Genomic DNA, 27833 nt, shown 5'->3' on the forward strand with positions numbered 1-27833 from the left:
GAGTCTCAGCTGTGAGGTGGCACCATCAGAAGAGCCAAAGCCACTGCTTTCCAGAAAGGCTGGAGCAAGGGGGCTGTAAGCAGATAATTCCTGTTTGTTTACAATGCCTGCAGCCATTCTTATTTGTGGAAAGGGCTGACACATCTCCACCCTTCCTGAGCAACTCATTAGAGGGAGCTGGTGAAGCTGGGAGCGATCTGCACAGCACATTCTCATGCTGAGATAAATGGGGATTGTGATCCGAGAATGGAAGGGAGCTGAGGAGCAGCTGCCTGGATTCTGAGTCTCCTTGGCATTGGAAGAAAACTGCTGACCAAGGAATGAGCCTTTCTCCAGCTTGGTGGAGGTCAGGCTTGGTCAGAACTAAAGCTGTCACCCCATATGTGTGTGTCTGGAGGCAGAAGATTATCCCATGATTCACCCACTTCCCTCAGGCCATGCAGCTCCAGCCAACAGCACCTGGAGAGAATTGGACCAACCGTAAGTTTTCTGGGTGCTCTTACTCACTCTTTGCAAATCCAAGACACCATCCCTAGGAGAGACTTTGGTGTGCTGTTGAAGAAAGTCTCAAGATGCACCACTGAGCCACAGTGGCCTCGTAGGAAGTTGTCACTGTCCCTGAGGCTGGCTGGAGGTACCCAGGGGATACCAGGACCTTTCATTAAACCTGTGAGCTTTGTAGCAAAGCTGTTCCTTCCCAGCAAGCCTCTGAAAAGCCTTCCCTGGGCCAGCCCCCCCAAAAAACTAACAAGCAAACAAAAAAACCAAATAGAGAAGTAGGATGAGAAAAGCATGCTTAGATGTCCACAGCCTCAACCTCTGAGCTCATCCTTATAACTCCCTTGCTAGTCTGGAGGAGAAAAAGGCATTTTTAGAGCATGATTCACTGACCTATTTTAGACAACTCCATAAGGACCAGATGAATCACCCTCTTGGGTGCCTAATTCTCTCCATTCATGGGGAGTTTGGATGATGAGTGCAGACAAAGGCATTTACACTGCAAACTAGAAAGGGAGGTTGTGGGGAGTGCTGCTCCTGGGGCCCTTTGGCATCCCTACAGCACAGGAAGGTTGGAGCAGCCCTAAAGTCTTCTGCAGTCCCATCCAATGTGGAAAAGTGAGGGCAAATAGACTTTGCTTTGCTGGATGTCTCCTCCTCTCCCCTGCCCAGGGGTGAATGGGGATCTCCTGGTCTGCACTGTGCCAGCAGAGGGGACTGCTGGGTGTTTCAGTCTCTGCTCTTGCCACTCAGATATTTCAGGCTGTCCCCTCTCTCTCTTGGTGACAGCTGAGCACCCAAAGTTGCCAGGCTGCTCTTTCAATGTTGCTTTCACCACCTGAATTTACAAAAGCAGGTTGGAAATCAGATGTAAACAGCTTTGCTAGCAAGTTCCTCCTGCTCAGTACATCTGGCAGGCTTGGAGGGGTCATAAAACCAACTTTTTCTTGGGCATTTTGGCACTTCCAGCTCCCACCAGTGAACAGAACAAAAGCAGAAGAGGTATTTCTAGCCAGAGCTGTGTGAGAACTTGTGTTGTGCTCCAGCTTTCCAAACTCCCTCCTCTGAGGATGGGTTCAAGTCTTGTCTGAGTGTTCATCCTTACCAAATGCTACTTGCACACAGAACACCTACCACCTTCCACAGGAGAAACATGAATTCATTAGCAGGAAATGTCAATGACAGAGGAATTATTGTTTTCTCCATTTTCAGCCACCAAACCAGAAAATAACAGAGAGATTCTCATTTAGTCCTAGCACAGGGATTACAGTTTCAGCCCTCCTTGAAGTCTGTCCCCCACAATCCCACCACCCAGCTTTTTGCCTGGCACTGTTCCTTTTCCTTTTAAATAATAAACTTTGCAACATCTCCCCAGTTAGACAGGTCAGGGAAGGGTTTTTGTTGCAGCTTTCTCCCTACAATAGCCTTGGCATTGAAGAAAAACCAGGAAATTGGGTTTTAGGGGGTGGTCTTGATGGACAACACATTCTGGTCATGGATTTGTTTAGGCAGTGGGCTGCTGGAGCTGAGCTGTGCTCCTGTCAGTGCTGTTTCATGCAATAATGGGTCAGGCAGAGGAACTAAAAGCATTTCCATTGTTTTCTTTGTCAGAGAAATGTGCAGGTATCAGAGGCTGACTGCAGCCCCCAGCATGGGGAAACACACCAGCCCACACATGGGCAGGGGGTGGGTTTGCTCAGGGTTTGCTCTCTGCTCAGCCCTGGTGAGGTCACAGCTTGAGTCCTGTGTCCAGTTCTGGGCTCCTCAGCTCAGGAAGGAGATCGAGGTGCTGGAGCAGGTCCAAAGGAGGCAACTGGGCTGGGGAAGGGACTGGAGCACAGATCCTATGAGGAGAGGCTGAGGGAGCTGGGGGTGTTGAGGCTGGAGAAGAGGAGGCTCAGGGGAGACCTCATCACTCTCTACAACTCCCTGAAAGGAGGTTGGAGCCAGGGGGGGGTTGGTCTCTTTTCCCAGGCAACGCTCAGCAAGACAAGAGGGCACAAGAGGTCTCAAGTTGTGCCAGGGGAGGTTTAGGTTGGACATTAGAAAGAATTTCTTTCTGGAGAGGGTGATCAGCCATTGGAATGGGCTGCCCAGGGAAGGGGTGGATTCTCCATCCCTGGAGATATTTCAAAAGAGCCTGGATGTGGCACTCAGTGCCATGGGCTGGGAACCACGGGGGGAGTGGATCAAGGGTTGGACTTGATGAGCTCTGAGGTCCCTTCCAACCCAGCCCATTCTAGGATTCTATAGGGGCAGGTCACAGGAGGAGGAAGCAGTTCCTTGGCTCCTGCATGTGATGCCATGGGGGCCTTGGGGAGCACCCAGGGCTTGGGAGCTGCTCTGCCTCCTAACAGAGCCCTGCTCCTGGAGAACTCTGGGATGATGCAGCTTGATAGAATTCCAAACTGGAATTTTTATATTCCTTCTAACCCAAACATCTCATTCCAACCCCCTGCCATGGGCAGGGACACCTCCCAGCAGCCCAGGGTGCTCCAAGCTCCATCCAACCTGGGGCAACACTGCCAGGGATGGGGCAGCCACAGCTTCTCGGGGCAACCAGGGGCTCAGCACCCTCACAGCAAAGAATTTCCTTCTAAGTTCTTATCTAAACCTTCCCTTTTTTTCAGCTTAAAAACAACCCTTCTCCCATCACTCCATGCTCTTGTCCAAAGTCCCTCCTCATCTTTCCTGGAGCCCCTTCAAGCACTGGAAGATGCTCTAAGGTCCCCCTGGAGCCTTTTCATCACCAGGCTGAACAGCCCCAATTCTCTCAGCCTGACTCTAAGGAGAGCTTCTCCACTTGCAATGAAGTGACAAACTTCCTTCCAGCAGTGGGAGAGGTTTCATTCTCAGTGGCAAAGTCATGGACAGGGCAGAAGATCAAGAAACCAACAAGCAAGGCCAACCAAACTCCAAATAGAGGCTTCCAAACATTGCAGAGCAGGAATCAGGCTTCAGAGCTGCATGCTGAGGAGCTGCCTATTCCCAGGCTCTTTGCCAGTGATTGCAGAGGGACAAGCATTCCTCAGGCTTTAATTAAAAGAATTATTTTCAAAGCTGGGCTCATTGCAGATACATAGCTGGCTTGTGTACACCAGTCCCACCTCTTTCCCCTCCAACCATGAGGTGGACAGGGAGCTTCAAATTAGAAAAAGCATGACATCATTTCATATGGCATGATGTCACATTTTCAGTCAGTGCCACACATGGGAATTGCTGCACCCACCTCAGTCCTCCCTCTTCCACCTTGTCCTAAAGCTGCTGGAAACCCAGGGTCAGCAGCAGAATAATTCAACAGAATTTATTCAACAGAATAACATAAAAATTGCCTCCCTTCTTTGATGGGATTATAAAGCAAATACTGCAGCCAGGAAGGAATGGAAGTGACAAGTCCCTTTGCTGCCCAATTTGAAGAAGTAACAGTTAATAGAGTGCTGCCAAGTGCTGTGTTGTGTGAGGCTGCTGGCAGTCAGGAAATGGGTGGCAGTGCACATTAGCAGAGTCATCTTTCATTACAGGGATTTGACCAGGATGGGGGTTTTCTCTCTGCCTTTCATTAGCAGGTCCCAGGGAAACGTGGTGGCAGATGATTAAGATGAGCTCTGTGCAGCCAAGGATGGTTCCACCTCAGGAGCTCATGCCCAGGGATGCCCTCAAAGCAGGAAAAGATAAAGGAAAATTGGGCATTTCTGGGTGCTGTCTGTAAAACAAGGCACATGTGAACTCACTGCCCTTCCAGGTTTTTTTTTTCTAGCAAAATTTATCCCAAGAAAGGTGAAAACTGGAAAGCTGCATGATGTCCACTTTATCTCATTCTTGCTGAAATTGACCAAACCCATTTATTTTCCCTGTAAACAGCATTTCTGGCTTTTTTGTTTCCTCAGTTTGATGAGGATATTTTCAAAATGTTTACCTTTCTCAACCTTAGTTGCTTTGGCTATCCAGCCAGCCTTCTCTTTTCTTCTCATCCTCACCAAAATCAAAATCAGCTAGAAATATTAATTTCTCATTCTTCAGAGGCTTTTCATGATACAGAGTTAAGAAAAAACCTGGGGAAAAGAAGAACCAGATTCTTCCACCCTGCCTACAATCCCTTCCACACCTCAGCTGGCAAATATTCACATTAAATCCCATGGAATAATTATTGTGGCTAATGAGAGAAAGTGAGCAAGTTGAGCCCATAAGGGATGGACCCAGGTTGTGGTCCATGATTATGATCATTCTGAAACAAATTCACTCTTCAAGCAAATTACAGCAGTAAAAAACAGCAGTAAAAACCACCTGTGCTAACAGCAGACTACCAAGAAAAGGCTTTTACAGTCTCACCCTATGCAAATAATTGCTTTAGAAAAAGATCTGTGTGTGAGAATTTTCACTCATTGCAGTAAAACTCTCCCCAAATATAGTTTGGTCTGATTTTTTTAAAGAAATAGAGAGAGTTGTTCTTAACTAGTCCTGAAAGCTACAGGCCATTAGGATGATTGTTGGGCAAGTTCAGTACTCTCAAAGGCTGACCCTGAACCCCACATTATGGGCAAGGTCTCCCCAGCATCATTCAGCACTGCCCTCACCACCTCCTTGAAAACCTTCTAATTAAAGCTAGGGGCAGCTAATAATAAGCTGATTTAGCAATTAGCATAAAATGAAAAACGACTGTGGGTGTCCTTATTCCAGATTGATCCCAGGCAAGGGAAAAAAATATATATAAAAAAAAAATCCCAGTTTTACTTCCAGTAAGATTATTTTTACATTTTAATTAGAAAGATGAAGAGGGAAAAATGGAGCGAGTGTGGGTTTTGTTATTAGCTTATAAAAACTTTTGGAAATCTGGTTTATGAGTTTTGTCTTTTTTTGTTGGCAGCAGCTCTAGATGTGGATTCAAAAGGGAAGAGTTTAGTATCTTCAAGAGATACAGCAGTGCTGTGCTTCCAGCTGCCCACAAAAGAATCTTAAAAAATAAAAAAAAAAAAAAAAGAAATCAGCAGCTCCACAACAAGCCCAGGCAGGTGGTTTCCCCTGCTCCTCCAAGGTGTGTAAAACCAATTTTGCAAACTGATGGGAAAAGAAATCTCTGGACATCATGCAAATATAAATTAAATTGCAAATACCTTGTGGGTATGAAGAGTTTTTGGGCTGTGCCCAGAAGCTGTATGGCAGAGACAAGGTTCAGTCCTGTCCCTTCTGCTGCCTGGCTTCATCTTATAACCCAGGCTTGAAATTTCTTGGCCACCTGCAGACTTCCAGCCAGGCTCATTCTTCAGGAGCTTCTCTACAATGTTCTTGGGAGTCTTTACCAAGTGTATGAAAACAGCAATTTTCCTCAAGTTTATAACTTGATAAAAAGAAAGCTTTCCCAGGGACATCAGAAAACACATCCATGACAAATGTCATCCCTTGTTTCACTCCAATAAGAGACTGTAGCTTGCTTTATAGATTTGGCAGAATTTGGTTAACTTTTGAGGATTAACTCAAGTGGAAGAATTAATTTTTTTAAATTGAATTTATTTATTCTAAAGCAAGTTATTTATTAGGAGGAATAACAACCTGACCAAGTCTACCTGCTAGAAAGGTTTGTTAATATTGTCTTCCTGGAAGTTAACACAAGTAAGGTAGATTAGAAGATTATTATTTATATTTCTGAGAATCAATTACACCTTTATTGGAATATATTAATTCAATTACTGCTCCTATTCATTCCATCACATTCTATAGAAGCAATTCTTGTTCTCACACAATTCTTTTCTGATTTGCAGTATCTAAAACTTGTGATAATTTTTTTTTAGTTCTATTTTAAGGCCAAGTTCAGCTCAGTTCCTTAATTTTAACTGCTGGTGCCTCTTTGCCATTATGGTCAGTTAATGAGTAGGGAATCCCTAATCCACTCAGAGTCCTGCAGTTCATGTTGCAATGTCAAAAGGAGGTTGCCTATAGCAACCTTTTCATTTGCTTGAGTGCTTTCATGTGATTTACAAGAAGTATTGTCAAGGTGTATGTAGGATGCAAAGGTGCTGTGTGTTACCTTGCAGCACAATTAAAAGTCAGTCCTTCTTTCAAAAAATGCCTACTTACAGTGCATCTGAAGAGGAAAATAAAGATGAGGCTTGCTTCATGGATTCCTGACCTCCAGGTTCCTCTCTTCTTTATTGATGTTGCTGCCTCAGAGTATCAGGCCATGTACCACTGATTAGGCTGAAGGAAAAAAAAATTATTTCAAAACCCTTTTGAATGAAAACTGTAGAAAACAACCTGCAGAGTGTTATAACTATGATCAACTCCCTGGAAAAGTGCTCTAAATATTATGCTGCTCCACCCACCTCATCAACTTGAAGGGAAAATAAGTCAAGAGCTCTTCCTTTGCTGGAGCCAAGGAGGTGCCCAGGCTATTTTGGGCAGCTGTACAATTTGTCACCAAGGAGCTGGGAATTTGGTGGCCACGGATGGGGAGCAGAGGCTTCTCTTTTTCAGGGCATGGTCTGGTTTTCTAAGGCATCTCTTCATGCTGGAAAAACTGATTTGCAAGGCAGGGACCACTGGATGGGAGATTCCCTTCTGTCTCACCAGGAATCTTGAACTGCAGCAGGCAAGAGAAGGGCTGAGAGGCTCAGCCTCAGCAAGCAACCTGCTCTCAATGTCCCTCAATGCTGGGGGCTGGACTTGATGACCCTTTCCAACCCAAACCATTCTATCATTTTTCACTGCTGGTGATGCTAAAATCACTACCAAGCACTCAGGTAAGGGAAAAAAGGCCTTGGCCCCCCAGCATCACGTGGCTGCTTTGGGGGTTACATCAAAGATGGTGTTGGTTGAGAGCTGAGGCAGTGGGAGGTGTTTCCCATGGGCAGAGTCTCCCTTCAGCTCAGTGGAACAAAAGCACCTGGGGGTGAATCGGGAAAAAAAACAAAACAAAGCACTATCAGTAGAAAACTCCACAGCATTCAGCTGCCCTAAAATCCCCACAAATGGAGCACCTGCAGGGAACAGGAGGGTAACTTTTTTTTTAATTAAAAGATACCTGCTTTAAAAAACTGATCTCCTTTTAATAAGTGAAACTCACAATGTCCTCTGCAGCAACCTTTGCACACAATATTAATTAAACATGGCATCCTTTGACAAGGCATCAAGCTGGCAGCAGGAGGCAAAACATGCCTTGACAGTGCCTGAAAAGGCCAGCTGTGAACCCAGATTCCCAGTTGCCACAACTTCCAGCATCTTTTCTCCTTCTATTTTTTATTCCTTTTTGAAGTTCTGCCATAAAATACCCCATGAATAAAATAAACTAAAGACCAAAACACACAACCTGTGGCTGTTAATTAACTTTCTACTGCCATGAACTAAGTATTGGTGACTGATCAGCCCTTGTTTCATCTCTCAGGAGTTCTGGGGGTTGGGGAGCTGAGTGGTGCTTTTACTATGGTAAAAATCCTGCACTCAACCCCCCTAAAGCTATCCTGGGTTTAACTAATTCTGGTTTTATGCCAAGAGCCACTGGGATGAGGTCTTTCTGTTCTGAACCAAACAGAAAACCGTTTCCATTTGGGGCAACCAAAGAGGAGCAGAGGTCTGGCTCTCTCCTGCAGTGTCTCCAACCTGGCTACAAAGCAGAAAGCATCCCAGAGAGCCTGCACCACCCCAGCACAAAAGTAACACCTGTATGAGACAGCAGCTCAACAAACAGGGTTGGTGCCTCCATTGATGGATATTATGCAGCGATGGGGGATGTAAAACACACCTGGAAAGTAAAAAACATCCTGAGTCCTCTCTGTTGACAGGCCCAAATCTTTTTTCCACAGTAGTAATGATAATAAAAAAAAAATTACTAAATGCCCAGCTTTATGGAAACCAAAATTAAATTGTTTTCATAATGATTATAAAAGCCAGCTACTCATAAAAATGAAAAAGGACCCAGTGAAGCTAGAGGCTGTCAAATAAATACACCAAACCTTTTAAAGTACAGAGGCTCTTTGAATCAGCAAAGAGCTGACTCACACTGGTTAAACACTGGTTTAAACACTGGTTGCCATGCAACACCAGTAACATTAGATGATGAACAGCTCAGCAAGTGCACCAAGTGTGGTAAATAAAGGGTTTCAGTATGTATGTATCACTATTTATGAAGGCATTTCTTTAGGCTGTTGACAGTCCCTGATAAAACAAGGACAAGGATGCTATTAAAAGTCAGATCAGTTCCTGCAAGGGAAGATTGATTGGGGCTGAGCAGCCATAGCATAAGCTATATGGTACAGCAGTCAGTCCCTATAGGTCTTGAGGTTGCCAGAAAATGAGAAATTGTCCCAGCCAGCAGCCATCTGCCTGGAGTGAAATGTGTTTTCACAGGGTAAATAATTAAGCTGAGATACATCTTTCACATCACAAAGTGTAGTGGGCAGATCTGCATAATTTTGCATAAAAATTACAATAATCTTTGGCTGAAGGAACAACATTGGGTTCCTTATCAGTAGGCAGGTAAGTGGATTTGGGGTGGGTGGTGCCTATTGCACTTCAGGCTTACAATGCTTTTCCAGTGGTGAAGCTTTTCTGGGTTTAGTGAGGTTACCTGGGGGGAGAAATAGGGCCCTTTTCAGCTTTTAAAGGCATCCCTGAAGACAGCATTTGCAGAAATGATGATTAGAGCACAATAAGGTGAGATTTTTTTTCCTGCCAGACTTACTTTCCCCTGTAGTCCCAGTTTTGGAAACTGTAATTTTCAGAAACTCAGATTCTCAGGTGGAAATTCTCATTAAACTGTGGTAGATCTGTGAAGAAAAAAAAAAAGGTATCATTTGGGCTCTGGAAAGCAAAGGTATGAGTCTCTGAGGATATGAGATGGAACCTATACCTCCAAAATGCAGTGCTTTTGGGGTGCCTTGCTGGGACTTTGTATACTGGAAAATTATTATGTGAGAAGGAAAATGGAGACAAACTCTTAAAGACTGAACTTTGATTACAAGGGAAATAATGAAGGAGACTGAACATTCTCCTATGGAGTGAGTACATCTGCACATACAGAGATAAAAGCTCAATTTTACATTTGAGAGGTGACAGCATTCTATAAATATTGAAATATGATGATGTTGAGCAACTTGTGCCTGGCAAGTCCTGATTTCTTTTCCTATTCAGCTTGTGCTTGGATTCTCTCCCCTTGCCAGCCTGGGGAGGCATTTCCATCCCAGCCCAGGAAGGTCTGAATCTCTCTGGTTTGTAATCCATGAGTATCTTCTGTGCATCCCTTCTTCAGAGGCAAAAGGGATTTGGTAGATCAATTTGGTTTCACAAATAAGATCACAGTTGCTTAAAGTGGAAAGAAAATATATTGTGTTTAAGTAAGCTGTGAGACTCAATGCTGAGGGAGCAATACATTAAAAAGGTCATTAACTGAGCACCAGACAGGGCAGAGAGGAATGGGAGGGTGTTACAACCTGCCTGTCCTTTGTGAAAGGAAAATCTGCAGGACAATTAATCCATGGATCCTGATTTCCACATGGCTGTAAAGCAAGCAGGTGGCTGGAGCCAGGGCTCTGGCTGAAAGCAGCCTCAAATCACACCCAGATTTAGGTCAGGAGAGCTCTGTATGGATAGATTCAGGTTAAAAATGGGATAAGAACCTAAGGTCTGCATTCCATAAATCCATCACCTTACAAACCACAGCTTCAGGCTAGAGGAATCTGTCCCCCAGTTCCTGCAGCCATCAGGACTCAGCACAGGATGTCACCAGATTTTAGAGGTGATGCAAGGTGCAGGGCATCAGAATGGGTTTCCAGAGTCTACAGAAGTGTGGCCACAGTTCTGGGAAGTCAGCTGGTGAGCAGTTTCCACTGCCCAGGGATTTTTGCAAGAACAAAACTGCTGGCTGGTGGGATGCAAACCTAATGTTTGATGCAAACACCTTTTTTTTTTTTTTTAATCTAACATTCTGCTTGTGGGTGTTGTGCATCAAGATTCTGGCAGATGTGAAATCCAAGAGCAAACTGGCACTAGGCTGGAATATTTGGATCCAGCACAGTTGGTAAAATGTGGGCAAAGTGTATTTGGCTGTTCCTGCCTATTAGACCCCACAGCATACTGAAGAGAGCATTTCCAAGAGCTTCCATGCACACAGATGTGACAAGATGCTCTTTTTTTTTTTTTTTTTTTCAGGATTTCCACAGCTGGGTTTGCTGCACAGGGGAGGGGAAAAAAAGAAATTCAATTTATTTCTGAAAAGTCAAGGGACTTTCAAGTGACACAGGTCAGGTCAAGCTCTGCAGAGGCTGAGCAGGAAGGCAGAGGGCTGGGCTCAGCTGCTCAGTGACCCCACAGCCCCCCTTTGAAAGGTGATTCAGGGGACACAGGTTGTGCTCCTCTGCAGGTCATGGTGGCTCTCAGCTCCCAGGGCATCATCATAAGTTGCAGGGCAGCCAGAAGGCAAGATAAAGGAGATGATCTGCATTTCTCTTCCTTGAAAAAAGGACTCCTGTGTAGAATGCCTTTTATTTATTGCTCAGTTGTTATGAACTCAGGATTTCTCCATTTAAAAGAGCTGGCTTCCACAGAGCCACCCAGCACGTGTTCCTCCCTGTGCAACCTGGGAGGGAGTTTTCCTTTATTACACCAGGCACATACAAGCCCTACTACAGCAGGGAATGCTAAAGCAACCTTAAATCACAGCAGAGGAAGCAGCTTTATTTCTAGTTTACCACTTGATTATTAAGAGCTGCTTTCCCAATTTGCTTACTTTTACCTCACAGCTGAGGTATTTAAAGTCTGAAGTTTCAAGTCCTGTCCTTTCTTTTCAGGCCAACTCTTTTATGCCCTCTTAAATCTTCTTCCACATCGTTGGAAACACCACTGATGTTTCTAGAGTTAAGCTGATCCCCCAAAATACAGCTCAAATATATCACCTAGATATATATTTACCCCATGAGACAAGTCATCTCCCTGCAAACTTCCCTTTCACTTCTTGAATTCCATTTTTCTCCTCTGCCTGGATACCTTGGCTGCCCATCTATTTCTTTTCTTCTATTTGCACAGTTCTACTCCCCCACAGCAGTAATAATTCACCACAGTTAAGACAACTAAGTCTACTCTATCAACCAGTCCATATTAACTGTCCTTGCTGGCTGGCTTCATCATCCAAAGTGCTCCTCAGCCTGGAAGGTCATTTGAATATCTTCTGGCAATTACTCACTTGAATATTGATCTCAGAGTGCATTTGTGCACCTGTCCAATACTTTCTGCCAGCTCTATGGTAGCACAGAGCACCCAAAAAACAACCAGCAGCTTTCAGTGTTGCTTCCTTAATTAGGATAAGAAAAGGTGAAAAGGTGCTAATTCTCCAAAGGTTTCCAAAGTACACCCCACTTTTTCAGGTGTTTATATTCTCCCTTGCTTTATTGTTATACCCCTTTTCATCCATTCTCTCAATATAGTTGATTAATAGGTAAAGATAATTCTTACTCTTTCACTACCAGAAACAACCCCAAAAAAGGTTGGTGGGCACCCAGAGACACAAAAAGGAGCACACTACCCACCTACTCCTGACACTCACCCAAGTTTCATTTCCACCTTATGCTTGGTTTAAGAAAGGTAAAACCCAAACATCAGTTGCCAAACATTAACTCAAATCCCAACACTTCAATAGCTGAAAAAATGCTGATCCAAGCTCCTTAGCATCCCTCCAGAATTCCCTCTTACCTTTCTCCCTGGACATCCTCTCCTTGCTGCCAGTTCTCTCCATCCTAACACAGTTTGCCTGGAGCAAAGCTCAGGGTGCTGAGGACACCATAGAGTGCACACCAGCCTGCAGGAAAAGAGAAGGACAAAGCCCTTTAAAAGGCCCTTTATCCTCTCCTTTTATAGGAGAGGAACCTGGAGACACTGACAACTGCTAACCATGGGCACCTGGTGAGGGCAGAAGTGAGAGGAAGTGTCCTGGCTCTGGGTACAGGTGTGGAGGTTGAAGGATCTAAGGGAGAGATGGGGGTTGTCAAATTGGGAACATTAATTCAAGAATGTGGCAAATCAGCTCAGCAGACACAACGAGCCTGGAAATGGGGCTGAGAGGTTCCACATCCTTTTTGAAGAAACCAGGGTGAATGGATGTGCTGAAGAGATATTTTGTGTCTCTAAATATAGCTGATTTTATTCATCTGGTTCTCCAGCCAGGCTCCAAAGTCTGACCAAGTGCTCAGGTGACCATGATCCTGTTAATCAGTTGCAAAGGGGATGCTGCCCCTCACCTTGCACTCTGCAGCCATCTTTAGCAACCCCAGCTGGTTGAGAATAAGCAGATGAAAGTCCTGAAGAAGGCAAAGGCAACAACAGTGAGTGACACTGGCCCTGGAAGGTGATGGCTTCTGAGCTGCAAGTTTGGCCATGCCTGTTGTGCCAAGGATGGGCAGGAGCAGATAACCTAAAATATCCTAAAATCTGCATTTTGAGTGCATGTCTGGAGTGCTTTCAGATCCCCTGATTCCTTGGTGTCCAGGTCAAGGAAACAAGGACACCCTGGGGGGATGAAGCTCCAGGACTGCAGCCCCCACTGTGCTTTGGGGCTTTGCAAGATGAACCAAGAAGGGATGGAGGGCTGAGGCACAGTGCACAGACACAAAGCTCAGGTCCCTGCCTCCCCTGGGATGCTGGATGTAGGGATGCTGGATGTAGGGATGCTGGATGCATGGTCTGCTCCATGCTCCTTCAGCTCTCAGCCCGTCTTTCTTCCTAGCAAGAGATGGAAAAGAGGAAAGGGTCTGCTGTGCCCCAAGGCTCGTGGGAGTGAACCATTTGGTTACTGGGGCAAAAACATTGCCCAAAGCTGGGAACCAGTGAGTTGTGCTGAAATAACATGAGGGGAAAGTAACCAAGAAGAGTTCCTGGAGAGGTGCAGGGTGCTGAGGGGGCAGCTGGCAGTTTGGGGGGGCTGCTGCAGAGGTCTCCAAGCCACATGCAGAGCCCTGGCAGGAGCAGGTGTGCTGGGATGGATGCAGATGCTTGCAAATTAGGAGGCAGTGTGCTTGCAAAACGTGGAGGTTTTATGCTTGGCAGTCAAATGTAGTCAAGGGGATTCTCTTTTTATTGGTCATATCATGTGTGTACATGAATCCTCCAGTGGAATATTGAAATGGTAACCCTGGAGCATTTTAAGAGAGCAGTTTTCCTTCAGCATGAAGTAAATGGCAAAAAACCTGTCAGAGGAAGAAAGGAAATATGAATTATTCCTGCCACAGTGACAGTGCATTTCTGCAAACCCCAGCCTTATGTGGTCTGACATGGCCCTTTTGTCTTGTGAACCCTTTTCCACTCTCAGATAATTGGGGTGATGGGGGGGGGAACCATCTGGCAGGGGATGGAAGAGGGGATTACAGGTGAGTAGTGGATCCAGAGACAGAGACAGCAACGTGACTGGAGAGGGGGAGAGACACCACGGAGGGAGATGCTGATGAGGTCAGCCTGGGAATCCTCATGCTGTAAGGAGCAGCCAGCTGGTTTCTATGGAAACGCTGAGACGGGCTTTAACACAGTGAACAGGCAAGTTTTAATGTGTGGCATTTCATAAAAAAAAAAAAAAAAAAAAAAAGAAATACAGCAAGGGAATCCTGATCACGTGTGCACCCTATGGTTTCCCTCCAGCCTGTCAGCAGTGTGCTCCAGCATGCTGGGAAATAAAATAGAATGGAAAATAATTTCTAAAATCTTCAGAAATTCCTCAAAACAATGGTTGTGGTTTCACTTGCTCTGTGTTGTTTATATTCTTAAACAGTCAGCACATCTTTCTTTTCCTGTATGATTTCACCACAGGGGTTGGTTTTTCCAGTCCTGGAGGTACTCACCCTTACCAGGCTGCTAAGAAACCCATCTGTGGGATTGCTATTTGCTCTGGAGGTGGGATGGTGAGACTGAAACAGCTTCTGAGCTGATGACATCTGAGCAGATGGGCAAACCCTGACCCAGCCACAGGGACCAGGCTGTTCCCTCAGTTAGGGAGGGACAGTCACCTCTGCAGGGAGTCTGGTCAGGAAAAAAAAATGTCCTTCAACTCTCTGTCTCCTCCCCAGCAGGAGCTTTGCTGCTTCAGAAGGTGGCCCCAGGTACTTTGGGGTACCAGGCTGGAACAAACTGAAGAGGTGATATTCTCAAAGTCCCTCATCTGGGGGCATGTACCAGAACCATATCCCCAAAAACATCCCCATTTCTGTGGCCACAAACATGCAGCCTTTTGAGAGGGCAGCCAGGCACTTGGAGAGCACTAAAACGATTTAAGATCAGTACAGAGGTTTTTCTTTAATTTTCCCTTTAGACCCTGGGGAGGCAGCAGCTGCTCTGATGTAACTTGTCCTATCATCTTCCCCAAAGAAGTGCAAATTAGAGCTGGGAAGGTATGAAATGCAATCACTTCGCCTTAGCAAGAGGGGGCTGCTCAGCAACAGAGGGACAGCTGCCCTCTTAAAAATGTGTGAGAGACATGAGCTCTGCCAGAGCCCTGAAACAGAAGCAGAGCTCAGCACAGCTCCCAGGGGTGGACACTGGGCAAGGAGCACCCACCACCCCATCCAGGTGTCCTCTTGAGGTCCCTGGCAAGAGCTGGGTGGCTCATTATGGGACTAAGTTTCACTGTCTCTGGTCTCCCCACCATTCTGAGCCAGCCTAGAAAAGCTGCAGCCCCAAATTGTTGGTCACTGCACAGGGAGAGGAAATGGGACCTTGCAGAATGGTTGTCATCATTCTTATTAAACCCAGCATGGTTCCATCAGCTCCTGAAAACCAGGGGGCTTGTGCATGTGTCTACCCTGACCCATCTTGTTGGATGAATCTCCTTGGCATAGGAGTAATTGGCTCTTTTGCAAGACTCATTTGCTAATTTACAGCAAACCTCCAGGATTCTTCAGGAAACAATGAAATCTTGTTAAGGAACTGTCACCAGCCAGCAAACCCCATTCACTGGGAAGTTTGTTGAACACTACAAAAATCAACCCCAAGTGAACATACTGTCCAGAGGCTTTGTCTGTGTGATGGAGCAAAGGAGGGGACTGGCTCCTGGGCACAGCAGGAGCAGATTCTGCCACCTTCAGCTCTGGCAAGATCCCATGGTGCCCACAGGGCTCTGGCTTGTCTGGCAAAGACCAGGCTCGGGTTTGCTAATGAGCTTGCCAGGCTCATGGCCACCTTCCCCTGCTCTCTTGGGGGATGTAAAACCACTGCAGAGTCAGTCACATAAACAAACAGGATTTTAGGCAAGTGGTAAGTGGTAAGAAAATAAAATATGGAGAGGAAAAAATAAAACTAACATTGAGAATCACCTGTGCAGCAAAAAACCCCAAATACGTGATGGCAGGTAAACAGGGGAAAGGGAAAGCTTTTTGAAGGAGCCTTTCTTTTACAGTACAGATGATCATTAGAGCAAAATAAATCATCTTTCTTTTACCACAAAAATGTTTTACACCATTCAGCTAAAGCCTCTGAGATAAAATAAGTTCTCCTGGGTGTTTTCCTTTGCTCTTCTCTTTCTGTCGGAAGTCATTTCAATATTTTACTATCTCAGTAATAAAAAATACATAATGGCTTGCCAGGCAATATTATTTCAGCAGCTTGCTCACTATAAGAAGAAATTCAGAGCAGTCTTTCGCTTCACATTACACTGGAGACAAAAACATGTGCCCGAGTGCCAAGGGGCTGTGAAGAGAGTAGGTCATTTGCTTGGGGTTGCCACAAAGGCTCTGGGTAATCAGGGAGAGCCAGGCCAGATGTCTGTCCCTAAAGGCTGTGGGCAAAGCATTGCAGATCCACACTTCCACTTCTTCCCCCAAGTGCACATGAAACAAAGAAAAAGGGAGGTGAATCAACACTTCTCTAAATATTAATCAATCTGTGCTACTCCACTGTGTCCTTTAAAACACTATATGCTTAAGTGGTCCCAAGTGGAATGGTGCATCTTTCCCCTGGTGCTAAGAAGAGCAATAAATCTCCAATTACTTTATTACTCAGTCCTACTAAAAAATGCATTAAGCCCTTCTAGCAAATTCGACTTTTATAAAACAATTACTGGGTTCTGACAGCAGAAAGAGTCTCAGTCAAATAAGACCCTGCTGGATACTTCCTTAGCCCCACGTGTTTCATTTTGAAACTGATCCTCTATCACTGAGCTGTGGTGTCACTAGAAAGGAATTCCTTAAGTTAAAAAGAGGAAGGTATGTCTAGGGTAAAGAGCAGGAAAAGGACTCACAGGGAACTGTAGGTCCACACAAGGAAGACTCACTTGATTTTCAGGAATGTGTATGAAGATCTAAACATATGCACACACATATTAAAAAAAATAATCTAAAAATATTATTTTGCACATCTTTTAAGAAGAGTTCCTTCTGTTAGATTTAACAGTGTTTTCCCTCCTTGTGCAAGAACAAAGGGATAAAAAGCCCCTTAGGAAACAAACATCCCCTTATGTCCTGCAAGGGCCCCATGAATAAAGGATGAGTGAAGAGGAGAGCAGGAGACACAGGAAACAGCAGCAGAACTCAGAGCTTAATTAGTCCGTTCTCCAAAATTTCTCAGGAGGCTCTTGCTGAGGCTGAGGAGGTAAATATTTCATAAGGGGAGCTCCCTTTCCCTTCACGCTTCTCCTTCTGCCCTCTTCTGAACTAATTACTTGCTTTGTAGAGGGAAACACTGCTAATTTTAGCTTTGTGGGGCCCTGGGTGGAAAGCAAGGGATGTTCCCTGGATGCCTGGGAAAAGCATTTTGGTTCCTATCTGATAGCAGGGCTGGCAATGGGATCTGCACAATGACCTGGCAAAGGTGTTGTCCTGGGTATGGGAGGTGGCCCCACATCATGAGGCCAAAGACAGGGCAGGGGACAGGGCAGAAGCCACCTTCAGCAGGTGGGGGTGACACAGTGCCCTCTGTTTGTGTCTGCCACTGCTTGTCTGTGCACATAAATCACCCCTGTTCCATCCCACCACGTGCACCAGGGTGGGCAAAGAAGAGACGAAGGGAGCAGCTACTGAGGAATTGAAGTTGTTTCGATAGCAGCAAAGAAAAGATAAATAAGAAGGAAAGAACAACATGAAGGAAAGGAAAGAACAAGATGAAAAGCAGGAACTGCAAGCAGCACATATTTTCAGTGCACTGGAAAGATTTTTTTTTCCTTTTTTTCTTTGAAAAGTAATAAGAAAATAAATAATTGGGCTAATGGATCGATGGGTATGCATCCTGTCTGCCTTTCTGTTCTGAGATCTTTGCAGCAGTCCTGTCCTCCTGAAGCTCAATGATCCAAAGGACTCTCTGGCTGAGATGTAACATTTCCCTCAAGTCAGAAAATCCACACTGATCTTTTAACAGGATTTCCCATGGGCTGGCTATAAGTTGGATTAAATTAAATAAATAATAAAAAATCCCCACCACCCAGCTTTTCCCTTTCAGCTCTGAGCCCTTGCTCAGTACACTGTGCTTTTATGGGAGGGAGGAGATTTGGAAGCTGCGAGGTTGCAAAGCAGAGAAATGGGTTGATCTGTAAATGCAGACTGAATCCCTGTAAACTTCTCTGAGTTTATGGTGTGGATTTCTGAGCGAGACTGAAGAGCTGCCAGGAGGGAGGCACTGCAAAACACTTTCCACTCATATACATATGCCCAGATTATGAGGAGATGGCATTTCAGCAAGCTGCTTCCTGCTCGTAGCATCTCCTCTTTCCTGATTATAAATGCTCATTAGGTACTGGTGGGGGGTGAAGCCAGCCCTGCAGGATCCTCAGAAAGACTCCCAGGGACCATCCTTGTGTCCCACACTCCCTGGGGATCCCTATTCACATCCAGCCGTGGCTGTGACAGAAAACAGGGGAGGGAGGAAGGCAGCGGGGCCTTTGCCTCCACCCCCCACACTCCCTGAGCCCTGGCAGCTCCGGAGTGGTGGGGACAGCAGTGTCCTGGTGCAGAGCTGTCCCTGCTGAAAGCCCCAGAGACAGCTTGGAGCTGGGATCCAGAGCAGCAGCAGAAAGCTGGACCCTGGGATGTTCAAAATCCTTCCCCCCCCAAAGGCCACACCAGACACCTTTCCTTTGCCTGCTGCCCCCAAAGCACAGCACAACCAACTTTTGCCTTCACCCCCCGTGCAGCAACAGCTAAAAAACACCCGAGAGCAACAGCCAGCCAACTCCCCAGAGCACTAATCCCTGCACTACAATTACACTTCAGGCCAGATGAAAAATTCATCACTATAGCTCACTATACCCTCATTAATCCACCCAAAAGCTTTTCTTGTCTCTGCCCCCTCCCTCTACATCCCCCCTCTGCAGGGCTCTGGGAGACAGACAGAAAGGAGGGCTGGGGCTTCTCCAGTCATCTTTGTTTCCTTCCCTTTTCCAGACAACTAATGAGAGCTGCGTGGGCGAATGTCTCCTGCACCCTGCCAGATCCACCCTCACATGGCTCCAGGCATGTGATGGGCACCCAGCAGGGGGGTTTGTGTGCACACGCGTGTGCTCGGTGCCCTCATGCCGAGCCCGGGGCCACGCACAGCCAGCAGCCCATGCACAGCTGCCCTCTACTCCCCTAAAGGTGAAATCAATCTGTTCTCTTCTTTATTTGGCTTTTTTTAGCTGTGCAGAAGAGGAGAGGGTTTTTTTTCTCTTTCCTTCAGCTGTCAGAAGAATGAATTTGATAAGATCCAAGCTTTAACCCTCACCCTCCCCTCCCAGATCTCTACCAATACACTGCCAGTCCTCTAGCATCACCCTCCACAAAAACAGCCCAAAAGGGGTGCAGTGGGGAGTTCTTTGAGAGCCTGAGCACTGGTGATACCAGGCTAGCAGGCTGGGAGCAAGTAATGAACTCAGAGAAATCTGCATGCAGTGCTAATATAAGCTACACATGATTTCTTGCTGCTTTGCCCCCCCAAAAACCTTTCTCTCAGTGCTGATCTGCTCTTCTTCCCCTGGGCAGGCTGGAGAGATTCACTCTGTACCACATGAAATGAGCTGGGCAGGTCTCAGCTCTTCCCATCACACACATACAGAGGGAACAACATCAGGGAGGAGGTGCTGGCACTCCAATAAAGCTGAATTTATCATCTCAGGGATAGGAGGGGACAGACAGCTTGAACCTGCTGAGAAAATGGATACCTGGTCCCACAGAAGAAAGGCTGACATCCCCCCAGCTGTTCATTTCTAGGAACACTTAAATCAATCATGGGCCCACATTTCTGCAGCAAGTGGATGGTTCCTCAGGGCTGATTGGTGGTTTTCTGTCATCATGATTTTGTTTTGATTTTCAAGGTGGAAAGTCAGCCTCTGTGGAATACAAAAATTCTGTAAGAATATGCAGACTTTTCCTTCGTTTTTTTCCATGAAAAGTCAAAAGAAGACCATTTGCACAGTGTCAAGTTTAAACTGAATAAAAATCTCTTTCTCTGTAGCCAAACACTCATTTTCTCTTTGGAAATCTCATGGATATCTTAGTTTGCCAGGACTGTCAGCTCATGCATCCCTCTCAGCCTTAGGGATTTACTTAGCTATGAACTTTTCTGGGTCCACTCAACAACCATTGCCCCAGACTAGGTTCTATATTAAAAGCAAGAGTTAAAAATTTTATACCCAATTACCTAAGAAACAGGACACCTAGCAAAAATCCATTTACAAAAAACCTCCAGCGAATGCTTTGGCTAAAAATAAGCTCATTTCCTGCAGTTAAACATCATACCTGCTGCCGGAAACCTGAATCATGCTGCTAGCAAGATACCAATCTCAAAACACAAACACCACCTTTGGCTTTTGAAAACTATTTGGAGATCAGTGGGTGGATCCTAATAGATTACATAAACTGCCCTGAAAGGGCCACGAATGAAAATGTAAGTGGCAACACCAGTGCTAATCAGAACTGGATGGGTTATCAGGCTGGGGTCAATCAGGAGGAATCCATGGATTTCCCCCGAGTGGGATTTGTAGTGGCTGACCCCCACCTTCCCTCAGGAAACCTTTCATTTCAGCCAGTGGGAAAAGAGCAGGCAGGGTCTGACTCCAACGTGTGGTGTTAAGGGTTCTATTCACTCCCAGGAGCTCGGGGAGGTGGGACACTGGGTGATACTTCTCTTGGATTTCTCCTGCCCTTTGCCTTGTGCCTCTGGTGGGATTCTTAGAGGAAGAAAATCACCTTCTTAAAAAATTAGCTGGGAAATCTGAGCATGCCATTTTTTGAGACGCAGTAGCAAGTGCCTTTACTCTGATCCCAGAATATTCCTGATCACAGCTGCTCCCTTCTCTTCCTTCCACACAGTCCACAGATCCATGGTTGTAAATCTACCAAGCTCCAATGTAAAACTAGATTGCCATCTTGGTTTCCTTATTTCCATGTCAAGGCCATCCCAAAGTCTTGTTCTTCCCAGGATTAGGAACATCTTTTTAACATCCAGACTAAATTACAACACCAGCTTCTCTCATGTCATAGAATCATAGAATTGGCTGGGTTGGAAGGGACCTCAGAGTCATTGCTCTTTACAAAGTTCTTTTCTTGGCACTTACTCTCAGTGTCTTCTATCACAAGCAGTGGTGCCTCCTCAGTGCTCATTTTGGTAGGAAAAGTGTTTCTTTATCAATTCCCAGCAGTCAGGCAGGTCTGGCCCTGGCTGACCTCCTGTGTGTTGCTTCAGCCTGAAAGTCCCCTTGAGACCCAGATCCCCTGAGCATGATCTCCAGTGCAGGTCCTCCCACTCCCTTGTACAATGAAAAAACGTTGCAGATGAAACATCAGAAGTACACTTTTGCCTTTTTTTTTTTTTTTTTTTTTTTTTTTTTTTTTTTTTTTTAATTTCAGCTTGTTTATAAGCTGTCCTATGCTTTGATCTCAGTGGTTTCTGTCCTCCTTTTCTGAGGAAGATGCAGTGTACATTTAAACAGGATGTGGTGTGTGTGTGCGTAGCACTGAGATAGCCAAATAAATGATGAAAGGAAAATAAAGAGGCCAGAGCACAGTGTTTGAAGGATCCCCTTTGAGGCAGCTTCCCCTCACCACTTGGCAGGCAGCTAGTAGTAATTTTATTTTCTTTTTTCTCAGTGGGATTAATTACATGGCAGACAGGATTCAAGGAGTGAAATGTCAAAACTTTTAGCTTTAGCATGACTCCTCCAGGGCAACACAGCCCAGCTGAAAACCAGCACGTGTTCTGCAGCATGTTCAGTGCCTCCCAGCAAGACCCACACGACAGTCGTGGGCACACTCCTGGCAAGAAGTCTCACATCTTGGTCATTCCCTGTGGACACTGATCTGGGATGCATCCCAGCACAGCTCTCTGGCCTGGTGCTTGCTCTCTTCTTTGTTTTCTCTGGACAACATAACTCCAGAGAAACATCTGCTGAGTGGCAGGTGGAGCTTCTCACCTTTTTCATTGCACGGGTATGAAACCATGGCAGGAGAGTGGGTAAATTGGCTCTGCCAGTCCTGCAAATATTCCTGTTTTCCCAGCAGCTTAGATTCACTGAGATTCCCTTTGGGATGTCCCCCAGGAGTTTCCCAGGGGACACGTACAGAGGAGGAGTGGCTGTTACACAAACACAGGGAGCTCACAGGGGTCTGCTCAGGCAGATGCTTCTCAGCCCCTTGCTAAGGGGGGCACTTGCTGTTACCCACAGTTTACTTTCACACATAAGTGGCCATTTGTGAACCTCTCCTTGTCGTGGCAGGCTCTGATTTATACTGTTATGTGAAGCATTAATTAACAGCAATTTTGCCTTCATTGGAGCTCAAAGAGAGCAGCTAGTGAAGCATTCACACATTCAGATGCTGCTTTTGCAGCCTGCAGAGAGGTGCTCTCCTGCTCCCCTCTCCAAGCTCAGCCTACTTGTGCTGACCTTGCGAGCTCAGGGGACTTTGCTGGTGGCTTTTCTCACGTTTCCCAACTGGAAGGGCTGTTGGTCTGTTTTCACATCTTACAGTATGTTTCTGCACTAGTGCTGGGTTTTTATTCAGTTGGTTTCCCAAGGAAACAAGGCTTACGTGGTTATGCTGTGTTTGTGCGTGAGAAAGGGAGAGAATTACTCTCCTCTTAATAGCTTTTAAACCTGATGGGCAGTTGCACCCAAATTAAGCTGCAAGGTTAGAGATAACATCTTCTATAGATATTATTTTCACACAAATAAGCTGTATTAAGGGTAAACCCAGGGCATTTGTGTCCCTGCTGAGAAAAAGCTTGAACCAGTGAGAGCTTAATCCCACTGTAGACATCAGAGAATACACACAACACGAGCTGACTGCACTGTCCACATTGTGTGAAAGAAAATGAGCCCTGTGGACCATGAACATAAAATCCACGTAAGAGGGATGGACCTAGTGAGAGAGCCACACCAGGGGGGCTCTGCCATGGGAGACAGACAGGCTCTGTCTCTGCAAACATCCATTGGAAAGTCAGGTATTCAGTCGTGGACTCCACTGGAAGTCTGAGTCTTTTGATAAATACCAAAATGGCCTTAGGCTCCTCTAGTTTGAAAATTAAAGCCTTCCCCAAGAATTCCTCTTTGTTACTCTCCTGACACTGCCTCAGTGCCTCTGCAGACAGACATCACATGGCTGCAATTAATTTTTTAACCAGCTTTCGAAAAATCTTTCTATGAAAGGGACCTTCCTGGGCTGGCACACGCTCCTTTTCACGTGGGCTCCAGCTGTGATGTCTGTGGGGAAGGCTGCTGGGATGAGAGGGCAGCAGACAGCACAGATCCCTTGTGTGTGTAAAAGGAAACCAAGGAACAGATCCAAAGTGAGAGACAAAAAGGGTTTTCCAGCTCCTAAGTGGGAAGTTTCAGCAGACAGCACATGGCATGAGGAGATTTCTTTCCTTGCTGATTTATTCTTGGGCTTTCAGGCTGTTTTATTTAGGTTATATTCCAGTAAACACCGAGCTTGGGTTATGAACTGATCTCCCTTTGATTTATGAGATGGCAAAGGATCAGGGTGCTACTGACCTGTGCAGTGAGCAGCAGCTCTGCTGAGAACTTTGCTCACCCAACACATCCCATTGAATCCAACAAATTCTCTCCACAGCTTGTACTAATGCTTTCTTCCTAAAAGGGGATTAGGATGGTCTGCCTCAAACCTTACAGCCTCTCTGCTGCCCTGCTCTCTCATTCCTGGGCCTGGGCCTTTGCAGTAGGGAATGAATCACTGCCAGGTTTATCCCTGCCGTGTGTTTTTTTGCACTAGCAGTGGCTCTTATTTAGCTCTTCTGGCCATGAAGTTTATTTCCAACTACGCTCCTGGAGCTCCAGTGCAAACTCAGCCCTGTGCCTTGACCCAAGCTCACTGAATGTCAGCTTCTAAAACACGTGGAGCTCTGAATTTTGGCCTTAGGTGCAGGCAGGGAGAGCTGCAGCACTGGGTGGGCAGGGCAGGCAGAGTTCAGGCTCCTGGATCTCAGTCTCGCCTGCCTGGCTCCCTGCCACCAATGTTCCTGCTCTCTCCCCCTGTTCCATGTTCCCAATTGGCAACCCAGGATTCTGCTTGAAAAGTTAACGTTTTTTTATTGTTTGGAGAGAATCTGAATTTCAAGTCTCTGCCTGGTTGTACTTTGGGTTCATCAGCCAAGCTGGCAGCAGAATCAGGGCTGGGAGCTCCCTCCCCTCCATGCCCTTCATGCAGCCCAGTCCAATGTCACATTGTCCCAGCTCTCAGAGCTGTGATTTCTGTGCTTTTTCCCAGTGTCAAAGAGCACAACGAGACCTTGGAAGAGATTTTCTGCATTCAAACCTTCCAATTAAAATTCATAATTCTGCTGGTTGCTAAAAATCAAGGACTAGCAGAATTGCTAGTGTTATGATACGTTATAAATTTTTCCACCCCTGGTTAATCCATCAGCAGGGCAGTGAAAATGAGCTGACTGCCTCAGTTCAAAGCAGCTTTATGATTCTTCCTTGGCCTTCTCAGATGATTTCCAGGTACCAACCCCCTTTTCTCCCACACTGCCTACCAGATGAGCAGAAGGTAACCTCAGAGCAGTTATTCTCAACCTCTGTTCTGTTTGGGAGGTGGCTGCTTTGATGTTAGACAAAAGAAATCCTTGTGGGCCTAAAAGTTCATCCCACTTTCACCCCTTCAAGTATGTACACGGTCTAAGAAATGCTGCTGCCTCTCCCTACAAACCCTGCTGCATTTTAGCCTCATACCTCTAACAATGCTGTTTCTGCTCTGCTGAGGTTGCTCTTTATTTTTTTTTTTTTTTCTTAGCTTGGATGGCAGGAGTTTGTGTGTTTGGAATTTACCTGCCAGCAGGTTGCTGTGATGGATAGATTTCCAGAGAGCCAAGAGGAGGGAGAGGAGAGCCCTGTGCAGCCTTCCCTAACACATGCAGGGAGACTGAGCTGTCACTGCCATTAATCAGAAAGCTGTCAGCACCCAGAGTAACTACTCCAGAGACACACTGCTATTACAAGGGGAATAGCAGCCCCGGGGGAGAAGGAGCCACAGATAGCAGAGGTATCTGCAAGGGACTCTGCAAACGCAGCAGCTCTCTGTGCCTAGTGAAAGTTGGAGGCTGCAATAATTTTGTGATGAGCAAAGAGGTTCTTAGAGAAGGACATTTGCACTGGATGGAGCTGATAAGGTTCCCTGGGCATGAGTGAAGATTTAATCCCCAGCTGACACCTGTCTTAAATGCTGAATTCCGATGGGGAAATCATGGAAAAGTAGAAATTTAGTGCTCTCAGGGTGATAGTAAGAACTTCATGTAACCAGTACTCAGAACCAGCTTCACTGTGTCAGACCTCTCAAGCCTCCCTGGGCTGCAGCAGGAGATGGTGTAGTAGAGCACAGGCAGTGCAATGTCTTTATTATGTTGGTAACACATCAGCATAATTCTCCTTCAATCTACACCAACCTACCAGTCTGGCAGCAATGAAGTATTTATGCTTGCAAAATGCATAATTTACCCATACAGAGCAGTTACAAGCCACACTGATTTCTCAGGAGTATATGCATATGTTCATCGAGGTACCCAGGCCTGTATATTTAGCTGGATTAAAAAAGATGTACTTTGATTGCATCTGATTTCTTGACTGATGGAGCTCACATGCATCCCTGGCTTGTTGTCACTGTTATTTACCACTCTCCCAACCTGAGTCACTTGCATGCTTTATTAGTAATGATTCCAGGTTTGCCTCCAGATCATTGATCCAAGTATTGACAAGGCAGTGGGATGAGAAGCCATCCCTGGTGGCCAGCACTGGGCACACCCTCACTTAGTGCTGCCTCTCTCTCAGTGATTACAGCCAGAGATCTATTTGCATATGCTAACAAGGAGCTGCAGATATTTTGCCAAAGATTTTAGGGGAGGTAAAACTCAGAGCCATGCGAGTTGTCACAATTGATTCCATAAATTAGATCCTGTTGAGTTTTGGTTTGACTGCCAAGATTTTGCACTGGAGGGAAGGCAGGGCAGAAGCAAACTGATCTCATCTCATTTCATGGCAAATTTACTTCTTTCAGTGGGATTTTGCAGTGGAAGAAATGCTCATGTAATCAGAATGTAGTTTAAGCAACCAGTGCACTCCCAGCATCCTTGTCATTGCCTGGAAGATCTGTAACCTGATGAGCAGAAATATCTTTCCAGGTATCATGGAAAATGCATCAAAATACACTTGATGTTGTCCAGAGAAATAATTAACACAGGAATCAATATGGCCTTGCATATGCTTTTTCTTAGTAAATAACTGAACCGTTAACCTTGAGAAGGTCAGAACATGGTTCTTATTGAATTCAAGTAAAGCAACATTTAAAGCAATATTTAGAAGCTTTTTTTTTTTAACTGCTTCTTAATACACTCTTAGGTCCTGAACTATGACACCAAATTAGCCTTTTAGATTATCTTGCCACCTGCCCAGGTCAGACAAGTGAAGAATTAGATAGGCTCCTCATTCATCTAAAGAAAGCCTGAGTGATGCTGGTCATTTGGAGACAGATTCATGTGTGGGTCTCCCATGTTGGGTTGGAGTTCTGGAGTGGTGACAGCAAAATGGTCCAAATCCTACAAGAATGTGGCTCTTTTATATGTGTGGGCAAAGTCTCACAGGTTCCAGAGCTCTTTGTGAGTTCAGGTACTCTTGAAAAGTAAGAACAGTCACAGGGCAGAGGGGAGAATTGCTGCTGGGTGCTCACATCATGTCCTGGAAGCAGTCTCACCCCCCAAGGCTTTTGTCTCCATCCCCACCAGGGATTTCTCCCATTTCAGAGCTGAAGAGCTGAGCCTACAAACTGAGAAGCTCTGATTGCCAGAGGGGAAGAAACAGCTTTTGTTACCTGAGTTTTCCAGACTGCAGCCCCCCAAAAAAGATCCCCTTCCAGTTAAGACAAGTACTGAAACCAGAGATTTTTCATGGCCTGAGAAGAATGGTATAAATGTTAAATAAGTAATCTGGGGCTGTAGAACCATTTTGTGTAACTGATATGAAATCAGTTTTGTTTTATTTGGATTTAGATGGTTTTGCCATTTGTTTTCACTTGGTTTTTTTGTGTGCTGAAATCAACTCTCTCCTTTGTCCTACATATTTTTAACTTATTTTGAACCCTAAATCAAAATATTTGTTGTTTAAAAAATACAGACATGCTTGTTTCAACAGTTCCAAAGCTCCCCCTGAAGGAAATGGGTTTGATCTGAGAAACTTGAATTATCTTGGGGCACAAGAATGAAGATTTGAGTGGTCTGGCCATGGATTTCACAAAAAACAAAACCAAAAACAAACAGTGCAAATAAATGTAAACATCAGAGGGATCTGGATGAAGACTCTTTAGTCAAGTTCACTGTGCCTCAGTCTCCCCATCTGTACAATGAGGGCAATAACACTGAGCAGAGCTGGGTACAGCAGTGGTGAGGATGGGAAAGAGGACTTTAAAGCTTTTGCTTTAAAACTGCAAAGTGATGCTAAGTAAGATGAAGAGGCAAAGTGAGACCTTGACAGAAACCTGGATATATGTTGCCTTTCATAGAATTACACGGGTGACCTCCACAGCTGCAACTGGAGTGACAAACAGCAAATGGCTCAAGAACAGAGTCATTGTTCTGAGATGTCATTAAACCTGAAGTAAATAGTTGATGAAGCAACTTAGGCAGCCACTTCTTCATCAGAATGCCACAGTCCTGACCTTGGCACGAAATCAAGTAGGCCCATCCAGAATAATCTCTCTACTTCACATCCAGCATAATTTGGAAGCTATGAAGTAGTCATGTCCTCCAGTGTCCTTGTTGAGTTTCTGTTTATGAAGAGGAATATTCAGCATTGTTCTCTCCTTTTTGTGCTACAACTTCTTCAAATACAAAGGTGGAGTGGAAGAAAAAAGGTCTGTGTGAAATCCTGGCTTCATGACCTCAAGTATAAACATCTGTCAACTGAGGAG

The 27833-nt window shown here is 45.5% G+C and overlaps 1 long non-coding RNA gene across 1 annotated transcript in view; it reads right to left on the bottom strand.

Annotated features, from left to right (window-relative positions):
• LOC139804183 (uncharacterized) overlaps positions 1 to 27833 on the bottom strand; it is a 43282-nt gene that overhangs the window by 6945 nt on the left and 8504 nt on the right. The window contains exons 2-4 of the long non-coding RNA XR_011729298.1: positions 12172 to 12277; positions 9170 to 9254; positions 6571 to 6690 (exon numbers count right to left, since the gene is read on the bottom strand). This is a non-coding gene — a long non-coding RNA (uncharacterized lncRNA). The remainder of the gene's footprint in view (positions 1 to 6570; positions 6691 to 9169; positions 9255 to 12171; positions 12278 to 27833) is intronic.

Source organism: Heliangelus exortis, chromosome 17 (assembly GCF_036169615.1).
Source record: "Heliangelus exortis chromosome 17, bHelExo1.hap1, whole genome shotgun sequence".
NCBI lineage: Eukaryota > Metazoa > Chordata > Aves > Apodiformes > Trochilidae > Heliangelus > Heliangelus exortis.